This window comes from Crocuta crocuta, unplaced genomic scaffold (assembly GCF_008692635.1).
Source record: "Crocuta crocuta isolate KB4526 unplaced genomic scaffold, BGI_CrCroc_1.0 scaffold138, whole genome shotgun sequence".
Taxonomy (NCBI): Eukaryota; Metazoa; Chordata; class Mammalia; order Carnivora; family Hyaenidae; genus Crocuta; species Crocuta crocuta.
In genome coordinates, this window is record NW_027532585.1 from 1,399,251 (window position 1) to 1,409,460 (window position 10,210).

Genomic DNA, 10,210 nt, shown 5'->3' on the forward strand with positions numbered 1-10,210 from the left:
TTTTCAAAACAAACACGTCTGCTGAGAAGAGTGGCAGAGTTTTACGTATTTGCAAATCTCTTTTAAAATCTGGGTAAATGGAAGACGGGTAGATTCTCATCACTGCTTCTGTGCTCACACCATTGCAGCATTACACATAGCACAGCTTCCGGAACACTCCACCGTGAGGGCGAAAAAGACAAATAACATTTTAGAATTATCATGAAAATAGTTTTGAGATAGTGGATCCTCTGAAGGTTTCTTGGGGAACCCCAAGGGTCCCTCTAGGTCACACTTTGAGAACTGCTGGTTTAGCAACGCAAGGGCATATATAGGACAATATTCGCAGGTGAAACGTCTATGAGAGGGCTGACTGACCTGGAGCAAAGAGGGCCCCTTTTATCCCCGCTTCCAACAAGATAACCTGATTCTCAGAGACGGAAAAGGTTAGGACAACCCATCCTCTCCTCGTCCTGCAAACTGGGGGAAGGCCAGCCGCTCACTTGCGGTCCAGCAGCCAAAGCCATGGGAGAAGGAGGAGAGGCTTCAGAGATGGCAGTTCCTGCCCCCCCGGCCCCCAGCCTTCCACAAGCCTCCTCTGTCTTCCCTCCTATTCCCTCTTCTTCCCCCCACCCTCTACAGGAGCTGCGGGGAGAGAAGGGAGGTGAAGTGTCACCTGTGTGACGTTGGGAAGCACCAGGGCAGCTCTCATTTGCATTTCCTGCGGACACGTCTGTCTGAGGACCCTTCCGTTCACTGCAGGAGACACCTCAAATATCTTCCCAGGGCACCGGCGTCTTCGACACCCTTTGGGTGCAGCCATTTTCTCTCACAAGGAATACGAGAGTCAGTCTCTTCCCAGCTTGCTTTTGCTTTTCTCATTTTTAAACTGTTGTCACTACTCTGTGAAAGCAGAACCTTAGTCTCTACGCCAAACCTGAGCACCAAAGTGTTCTGAGCATGAAGGTGAGGTCTATGACGTGCTTGAGGTGTGACCGGCCCCTTCCAGTATGGCGGCATTCTGCTAAGTGTTGGTCTGCATTTCCTGTCTGCTCACTAAGTACCAGACACTGGTTCGAGCACTGGAGACCCTCGAGATTGCAAACTATATGCCACCGCTCTTCCCCTTCCCTCTAATTCTAGAAGCCACGGTTTTAAGTGAGGCACGCGGCTTCCCAGTTTAGAGACAAATCTGCAAGCCTGCCTCGTGTCCAGCTGTGGCCACAGGATTACATTTTGTCTATGAGATGCTCAGAGGGAGCCCGTTGCCTCTGGTTTCTGTCTTCTTCCTTCCCCTTAGCTGCAGTGAGGCTCTGATGGCTGAACACAGTGGATCATCTAGGGTTGTGGGGTGGAAGCCACTTGTTGAAGAAGGTAGAGCAACAAGTTAAAAGAACCAGGGTCCCTTGACACTGGGCAATATGCCAGCCTGGTCCGCCATGCTTCCCAGGGCGCCCATGCTGCCCACTGCGCCAGCCCCTGTAGAAGGAAGTAACTGTCTTTTGTTTTAAGCCACCCTTTTCTGTTTTGGTTCAACACAACCCTAATACAGACATTTAAAAGCCATTACTTGTAATCCTTATAACAATAGTATGACATCACCATTTTCCGATTGAGACAGATAGAGATTATATAACTAGCCCAAGGCCATATACCAGATGAGGGATGGAATGAAGTTTCTAGCCCAGGCAGTCAGCATTCAAATCTGGTGCTTTAGCAACTCTACTTTGCTCCCCAATAGTTCAGTCAATGACCGGCCCTCTTCCTTGTGGGGTTGGTTTTCTGACTTCCTTCATCTGTTGTTTATAAAAATCTGCTAGTGTCTGCTACTAGCTTCTGGAGTAGAGGCCCTGGGTTGCCAGCGACAACATGGGGAAATAATACCTCTATTGACTATATTCTCAACTCCTGTGAACTTACAGGTTTCTGGGCACACATGTACACACACGTGCACGGATGCAAACACTGATGGTTCATACCCAACTCAGGGTGAAAAGCCAGGTGTCCACCTAGCTCATTCAGACATTGGCTTTTAGACTCTCTACACGCTAATCATGATCCTGAGCCCATAAATATATCTGGATCAAGCATAAAATATATTCACTGTACTTCTATTGTGTCCAAAGGAAGCATCCTTTAGAGGCCACCGACAGTGCCATTTGTATTTTCTCTAAATCAAAAGTTAGGTGACACTTCTTCTCACCAGCAGACCAGCCCTGTACCCCTGCCCCCCGCCGTGTGGTGCTCTGCTTAGAAAGGACCACTCAGCTAGCGTCTTGTGAGACCCTGGCTAGCTCACACTCCTATTAGTTTGGTTAGGTGAGGCTATACTACCATAACTAATTAACCCTACAGGTTGAGCGCCTGACATAACAAAGGTTTAGCCTGTTCCCACTGTGGGGTGGCCAGAGGCCAAGAAATATTCAAGGGAGGTAGTGCTCCACACAGTCATGTAAAGACCCAGGCTAACGGTGGCCCCCTGCATCCTACAGCTATATTCTCTGGAACATCTGACCTCCATGATTACCATGGAAGGGGAAAAGATCATTTGGATATCCCGCCCCCTCAGTTTCATGCTCTAACCCGGAAGTAACAGATCACTTCCTCTCACAACCCATTGGGCAGGACCAGTCACATGACCCTACCTCTGTACAACGGGGCTGGAGTCGGGACATGATAGGTACATGGTGCGCTGGAAAGGTCTCTGCCACCTCATGTAAGCATCAACATGTCTACAGTCACGAGTCCACTAAACATATTCTGAGTTCTTTCCTTAGTCTTTGGTGGGCACAGGTGGAAAATGCTAAGCTCCAATTAATGAGAAAGCACAAACGCACAAGGGCTTCCGTGGGCATTTCTGCCCTCCTGACAGAATAGTTAGGATTTTAGTATTTGATGGTTGAGGAGCAATTGACAAGTGGCGCCTGAGAATTAAAACAGCACACTGGGTGGTCCGAGGAGACATAAGTCAACTGATTCATCTGGCTCCGTCTTACTGGCGATGAGGAGACCTGAGCAGTACCTGTGGTCACCGCCCACCCTTCTACCCACTGTGACCCTCCAGTAAGGATGGGAGGAAATACAGGCACAGATTCATGGACTTTGGAAAGAGATAAACTCAAGAATATGGAACAAGATAAATGTACATTATTGTTTATATCCTGAGTCCTCCAAGACCAAACACATTAGATTTTTCTTTAATGTTTTATTTATTTTTGAGAGAAAGAGCGACAGAGCATGAGCGGGGGAGGGGCAGAGAGGGAGAGCAGAATCCGAAGCAGGTTCCAAGCTGTCAGCACAGAGCCCAACGTGGGGCTCGAACCCACGAACCGCGAGATCATGACCTGAGCCGAAGTCGGATGCTTAACCGACTGAGCCACCCAGGCGCTCCAAACACACTTAAATTATACTTAGAGGTCTGAAGAGGAATGGTCAGCTTCTCTTTTTTATGGTTGGCTAATTGCAACTCATACCTAAGGACCTAGCTGAACCGGGGGCTGGCTTGTTTTGGCTCCAGGTGGCAAATCAACCAGATGTTTACCTGGACCCTACCGTGCACCTGGTACAATGCTAACAAATACTTTGATGGCTGCAAAAGAAAAGCAGAGGGTGCTACAAGGCAGTGGGGCAGGTTTTGTACTAAACATACCACCTTTGTAATGTGTACAAATAGCTCAGAAGAACTGGCCCTTCAAACTAGTCCTTTTAGAAGTTTGCACTCTTACATCTGAGAGGTAGCTGCGAAGGTCATGGCACCACCTTTTGGAACTCTCTACACGCCCTGGGTAAGGACTCAATGAAAGCTGACCCCATTACCGCTGTAACATCTCCTTTTCTGGTGCTATTGTTATCCAGCAGAGCTATCTACTAGGTAGTTTGCTAGCATCGGCTTTCAATACCTTTTGTGTATCCTCAGAAATCAAACACATGCTCAACAGAGGAAGAGTAACCATGCCAATAGAATCCCTAGAAAAATGTGCCGTAGCCTCTGAAGGCAAATCCCTAATCACATTTTAAAATTCCACAGGAGGGGCACCTGGGTGGCTCAGTTGGTTAAGCGTCTGACTTTGGCTCAGGTCATGATCTCACAGTTCGTGAGTTCGAGCCCCATGTTGGGCTCTGTGCTGACAGCTTGGAGCCTGCTTTGGATTCTGTGTCTCCCTTTCTCTCTGCCTCTCCCCTGCTCATGCTCTCTCTCTTTATCTCTCTCTCTCTCTCTCAAAAATAAACATTAAAAAAATTTTAAGTTTTGAAACTCTACGGCAAAGGGGTGCCTGGGTAGCTCAGTCAGTCAAGAGTCCGACTTCAGTTCAGATCATGATCTCATGGTCCATGAGTTCGAGCCCAGCATCAGGCTCTGTGCTGACAGCTCAGAGCCTGGAGCCTGCTTTGGATTCTGTGTCTCCCTCTCTCCCTTCCCCTCCCCCGCTCATGCTCCGTCTCTCTCAAAAAATGAATAAATGTTAAAAAAATTTTTTTAACTCTATGGCAAATTATATTTTCCCAAAAGAAATAGCTCTCATCCTATTTCTCATTCTGTATACTTTTCAAGAAATTTACTCACCCACCAGGAGATGGAGTCTGATCTCCATTCCTCTGAAAACCGAGTGAGTTTTTGACTCACTTGTAACCAACAGAATACAGGGGCATGATACTGTCTGACGTCAGCGTGAGGTCATAAAGCCCAGTGACAGCTTGACAGCCGTGTCAGTTGAACACTCTCGCCAGAGCCTTGAGTCACCATGTAAGCGTTCGACCCATTTCTGTGGTGGAAACACTCCTAGAATGGCCAACCTTAAGCTACTCAAGTGGCAAATGCAGAATTGAAAAGAGGTGCCCACCACCGGCATGCGGGCACACGGAGCTGGAGTGGATCCTGAAACAGGTCAGCTCCGCAGGGCCAACTGATGCTCCTGAATGGGTTTTATTTTTATTTATTTTTTAAATTTTTTCAAAACGTATTTGTTTACTTTGAGAGCGACAGAGAGACCGAATGAGACAGAGAGAAAGGAAGAGAGAGGCTGAGAATCCCAAGCAGGCTCCCTGCTGTCATGCAGATCCAGAGGCGGGGCTCGAATCCACAGACCGGGAGATCACGACCTGAGATCAGGAGTCAGAGGCTTAACAGACTGAGCCACACAGGTTTTAAAGTTCCTTCCTGTTTATGGGATGGAAGGCAGAACAAGGAAGCCTAAAATTTGTGGAGCTTGTCTGCGCTTGCCTCTGGCCCAGATAGAGGATGAGAGAGAGGCTTCTGGCTTCACGGTGGGCAAACCAAAGGGAAACTTCTAAGCAGCCCACACGGACCCCTAATGTGACAGCATCTTCCCATGAGACAGAGGGACGTGGTGGCGCAACCCTCGCCTCCGCCCCCCAAGAGCAGATACTCAGGTGGTGTGGGAGTGCGGCCGCCTGCTGGGTCGGGGGTTGAAGGCCCTGCCTCCCCAAGGGGGCCTGGAAAACCCGCGGGAGGGTGGTGGCTGGCGTGGACGTGGCTGGCGTGGACCAAGCCGATCCCCACTATGCTGTGTGGGGCTGGGCCTGCTTTGTGAGGACATGGCCCAGTTTCCCAGGTCCCCTCCCCACCTGGGAAAATACACCCCCACCAGCCAACACTGGAGTCTGCATGAGGGGGTTAGATAGAGAAGCTCCTGATGTTTTCAACAACTTGTTTTTGATCTTAATGTATTCTATTTTAGGGGGAAAAACACATAAAAGGAGAACATTAACATGGTACCCGATTGCCCCCTCTCCCCACTGAACACTTTGGTGTTGTTTGCATGGATTTGCACTCTTGGTTTCATTTCCGTTCTTGGTGACTACGTGGAGACCTTTGGCGTGATTGCCGACTGTGAGTATTTCTGCCGTTAATGGGTGTTCTTTGTCCTCTGAGTGCTCCGGTCATATTTTGCAATAGTCTTTCACGTAAAAGTACAATCCTTTGTGATATTTAGCACGAACCTCTTCACAGGGTTCCTGAGAGGCCCGCGAGCTCTTGTTTCTGTGGTCAAACACAATCATCTCCTACTTTTTATCTTCCGTCTCGGCTTTTGTATCTACAAAGTCCCTCCATCAAGATCCAAAGGGTAGCTGCGTCTTCCAGGCTTATGCTGTCCTTGCATACACCTCTTGATGCATGTGGACTTTATTTTAAAATATAGGGAGAGGGGTGCCTGGGTGGCTCAGTCGGTTGAGCGTCCGACTTCAGCTCAGGTCATGATCTCATATTTCGTGGGTTCGAGCCCCACATCAGGCTCGGTGCTGACGGCTCAGAGCCTGGAGCCTGCTTGACAGGCTATGTGTGTGTGTCTCTCTCTGCCCTTCCCTTGAGTGCATGCTCTCTCTCTCTCTCAAAAATAAACATTGAAAAAAAATTTTTAATGAAATATGGGGGGAGCTAGGGATTATCTTCCATTTTTTCCATATGGTTGGCGCGAACATCATTTGTTGACGAACCTCCCTTTCCTCGCGGATCTTAACCATGTACTAAGTTCTTATCTGTAAATATCTCTAGTAGGGTCTGTGTGTGTGACGCTCTGTTACCCCATCCATCTGGGGACAGTTTGATCTGGCTATTGAAGCTTTATAATATCTTGGTTTTTCTTCTTTTCCCTCAACAGCATAATACTTTTAATGCTACTCTTTCTCAAAATATTCTAGATCAAGCTACCAAAATCTCCTACTGCAGGGCCTCGCTGGAATACAGTTCCTGTAGACCTGAGCAAGTTCACAACTCCACCCACCCCCCCAACCCCAGGAAACCACTCTTCTAGTTTTCCCTGCTCATCCTGGCCTTTGGCTTTGGCTCTGGCTTTGGCAGAAGCAAACCAGAGCGGGCGCAGACAGAGCTGGGGCCTTCCCGGGCCACCTTGACAGGAAATTAATTCGTGTGGTCACCTTCCTCGCAAGGGTTGTTTGTCTGCGGCTAGAAATCAACATCTTGCATGGAGCTGTGTCTTTGTTGTGCTGGGGAGGGGGGTGGGGGGGGCGGAAACCCCCCTCCCCCAACAGCGAGCCTAGTAGCTGCTCAGGAAAGAACACTCAGCAAAGGTTCTGGGCTCTTCTCACCACCTTATCACTAAATTATCTCGGGCACACTGCTGCCACACGCTGGAATTCTGCCACACCATCTGCAACGCGAGGTGGCCAAACTAGACTCCCTTCCAGCTCTAACGCGGTGCAACTGGTTGTAGGCAACTGCGTCCAAATCTTGCCTTTGTTTCCCTGAAGCCAGCATCTGTCAGGACGTTTCAAGAGCTCCGAGTTCAGACATCTTCACGTTTTCCGGAGCCTTCTTACTTTGTGAACGGGCCTTTCAAGATCCAAGGAGTAAAAGCGCCCCCAAAGTCCGAAGCAGATAAAAAGCAATAGCTCCGCCAGACAAGAAGAAAGTTGTGTGTATGTTTTCTCTCCTCTCTCTCTCATTAGGGTAACTTCTGACTGATTCAAACATTTGTTACACTTTTCCTGGAAACTTAAAAGTTTAGTTTGGAATACAGTCATGGAGAGAAAATTCTGCTGAGCGCATAATGTAAAAATATGGTTGCTAACGAGTGGCACTGAGTTAACAGGAAATAAGGAAGAAAAATACAAATTTTGGAAGAAAACAAGCAATTTCAAAATGTTTCCATTCGCTCCGAATCCAGCTTCATTGCTTCGAAGGGTAGTTTGGAAATTCTTCTCATGAAAGTGCCGTAAATATTACCGTAGGCTGTCTATTTTCTGGCCCAGAAGCGAGGGGTAGAAACGACAGATTTCCTCGAACACCTTCTGGGAAATGTGTGTTGATGGCACTTCTGATTTTAAAATGCTTCATCCCTTCCTCCAGCGAAAATACATCATATTCTGCCACAACGCAGGACAGAGTGGCAAACTCCTACTTCTTCAATTAAGAAAACTAAACCCGTTTGTTCTTTGTGACTGAGTGTGTGTTGCACGTGGGGTAGATTTTGAGAGACTTGCGGGAGCGATCACAAAAGAACCTTCTTCCTCCCTATTAGAAAGCCTGACTTTACACCATTCTTTGGCATTTTCGAACCACCAAGCACCCGGTTTGAAGCCTACGAATAAAATACAAGCCCAGATGCTGTGTTTACGCTGGCGTGCATTAACACTTCATAAGCAGTTCATTAAACTGATAACACTTTAAACGGTAACACTGGCTCTTTCAGCCTCTCTCAGCCTGTAATTGTCCTGAGGCACCAAATGAACCCTCTCCAGGCTGGGAACCACAGGAATTTACATTCTTGACGTGTGTCTCTTAATTATGGACACCCTGGGCCCCGGCTGACTCGGAGAGGGCCGGGCTCAAGCCTGCACGCCCCAGTGACTGTGCACACAGGGAAAGACCCTGAGGACCCGTGTGCTGGGGACACTGCCCAGGGAAACAGGCTTTGGGGACTGGTCTAGGCCGCGAGAGCAAGGCTGTCTCCCCCCCAGTTTCCCGAAACACCTCAGCAGGGTTTGCGCGGAGCCTCTCACTAGAAACCAGTTTTCCAAGAACAAATCTCCCTGTTGATAAAGGTCTTGGGAACGAATGTTCGCCACCCTCTTGAGTTTCCTCGCTCACTGCCCCAGCACTCTCTAGGAATGGGAGAGCCTGGGGCAGCCTGGGGCCCGTCTCCCTGGCATAAACTTCTAAGCCCCTGGGGACTGTCTTATCAGAGAGGACGTCCCGGCCGTCTTGATGTCGGCCTCCCTGCGCACAGTACTCTTTCAGGAACGACGTAAGGGTTAACTGTCCGATCACCACTGTGCGAGCTCTCTGCATGCATTTCACCCAATTCAACAATCCAGGGAGGCTCTACCTCTTCGGAATGGCGACACCGAGGCTTGCCTGGCCACAAAGGGATGACGATGTCAGCCCCCTTGACTTGAGCACAGGGTGCTCTACGGAGTAAGCCTTTCCTAACATCGCCTCCGACGTCCTACCAACTGGTCAGGACCTTATTATCCTCTCTTTGCAAAAGAGAAAGGGGAGACAAAGGGGAGGAGGGACTGAATTGGAACTCAAGTCCACCCGGCTCCCATGACCCGGTGGAGGCCTCTATGTGATGGTCCTCTCTGAGGACACGGGGTGTGTACAGCCACTGAGGGGCTCTCTAAGCCCCGCTCCTGGGGTTTCACCCCGAGGACAGAGAGAACCCGGTCCCTCTCGCCCCTCCTGGCGGGCTAGTGCCGGCTGCCCTGAGTTCCCACGCCTCCCGCTCCACGGAACTGATGGTAACTGACTGGATGAGCAACTGATGGGTAACTGATGGATAACTGACCGGCTGCTGATTAACCTCAGCGAGGTTTCGGCGAGCGCCCTTCCCAGGCCCGGAGGTCTACGGCTGGCTGCTCGCAGGCGGACACCTCACCTTGAGTCCCTTGCCTGGAATCCTTGATCCAGAGTCCGCAGCGAGGATGCTCGGGGACCTTGAAGGGCGATGCTCCGCGGCCGGGCGCACAGCGCCATCGCGTGGCCAGGTTGGGTAGCGCAGCTCGGACCTCCGACTCCAACCTTCTCCAGGACCAGGATTAGTTGGGCGATTCCGGATGGGGAAGAACCACTTCCTCCTTTTGGGAACCTCCCTGGGTCTCTACCTCTGGGCTCTGGCGGCTGACGTGGCTGTAACAGCAGGAGACGCTATGGTCAGTCCTGAAGTCTTCAGTGGAGCGACTGGTGGGGCAATGGATTTCTTCCTCCTGAAAATAAAGCACAGGTAGCAACGGCTTCCGAGAACCTTCTGCTCCTTTGGGGATACGTCGATCTTTGAAACGGCCAGGTCGTGTTAAGGCCCACACCACTATTCATTCATTCGTTTCATGGTTCATTAAGTCAGCCAGCAAAAATGTAATAAGCACCTCCGATGTGCCAGGCCCCAAGGTGCATGCTGGTGATACCAAGGACCCCAGGGATGGCTTAGAATGTGGTGGGCCCTTTACTGGTCAGCAGAAGCCCCTGGGCGGCTCCTCAAAGCATTTGAGAACGCATAAGGAAAGACACACAGATTACAAAGCAACCAATTATACTAAAACACAGACACCAAAGTATTTTTTTAATTGTGAAATAGTCATGTTCTTTGTCAATATATGATGTAACAAGATCTACAGATCCGTATGCTAACTACTGTCATTTCTTTTTTTAAAAAGTTTAAAAAGTGTTTATCATCGAGAGACAGAGAGAGACAGAGCATGATCATGGGAGGGGCAGAGAGAAAGGGGGACACAGAATCTGAAGCAGGCTCCA

At 49.5% G+C, this 10,210-nt stretch overlaps 1 long non-coding RNA gene across 2 annotated transcripts; it reads left to right on the forward strand.

Moving 5' to 3' along the window:
* Window positions 1–4,686: 4,686 nt before the first annotated feature.
* Window positions 4,687–9,694, forward strand: LOC144244250 (uncharacterized). 2 transcript variants are annotated; one of them, XR_013338881.1, is made up of 4 exons: window positions 4,687–4,864; window positions 4,964–5,370; window positions 5,679–5,830; window positions 6,640–9,694. It is a non-coding gene; the product is annotated as an uncharacterized LOC144244250 (long non-coding RNA). The 2 variants fall into 2 exon arrangements; XR_013338880.1 differs by lacking the exon at window positions 4,964–5,370.
* Window positions 9,695–10,210: the final 516 nt, after the last annotated feature.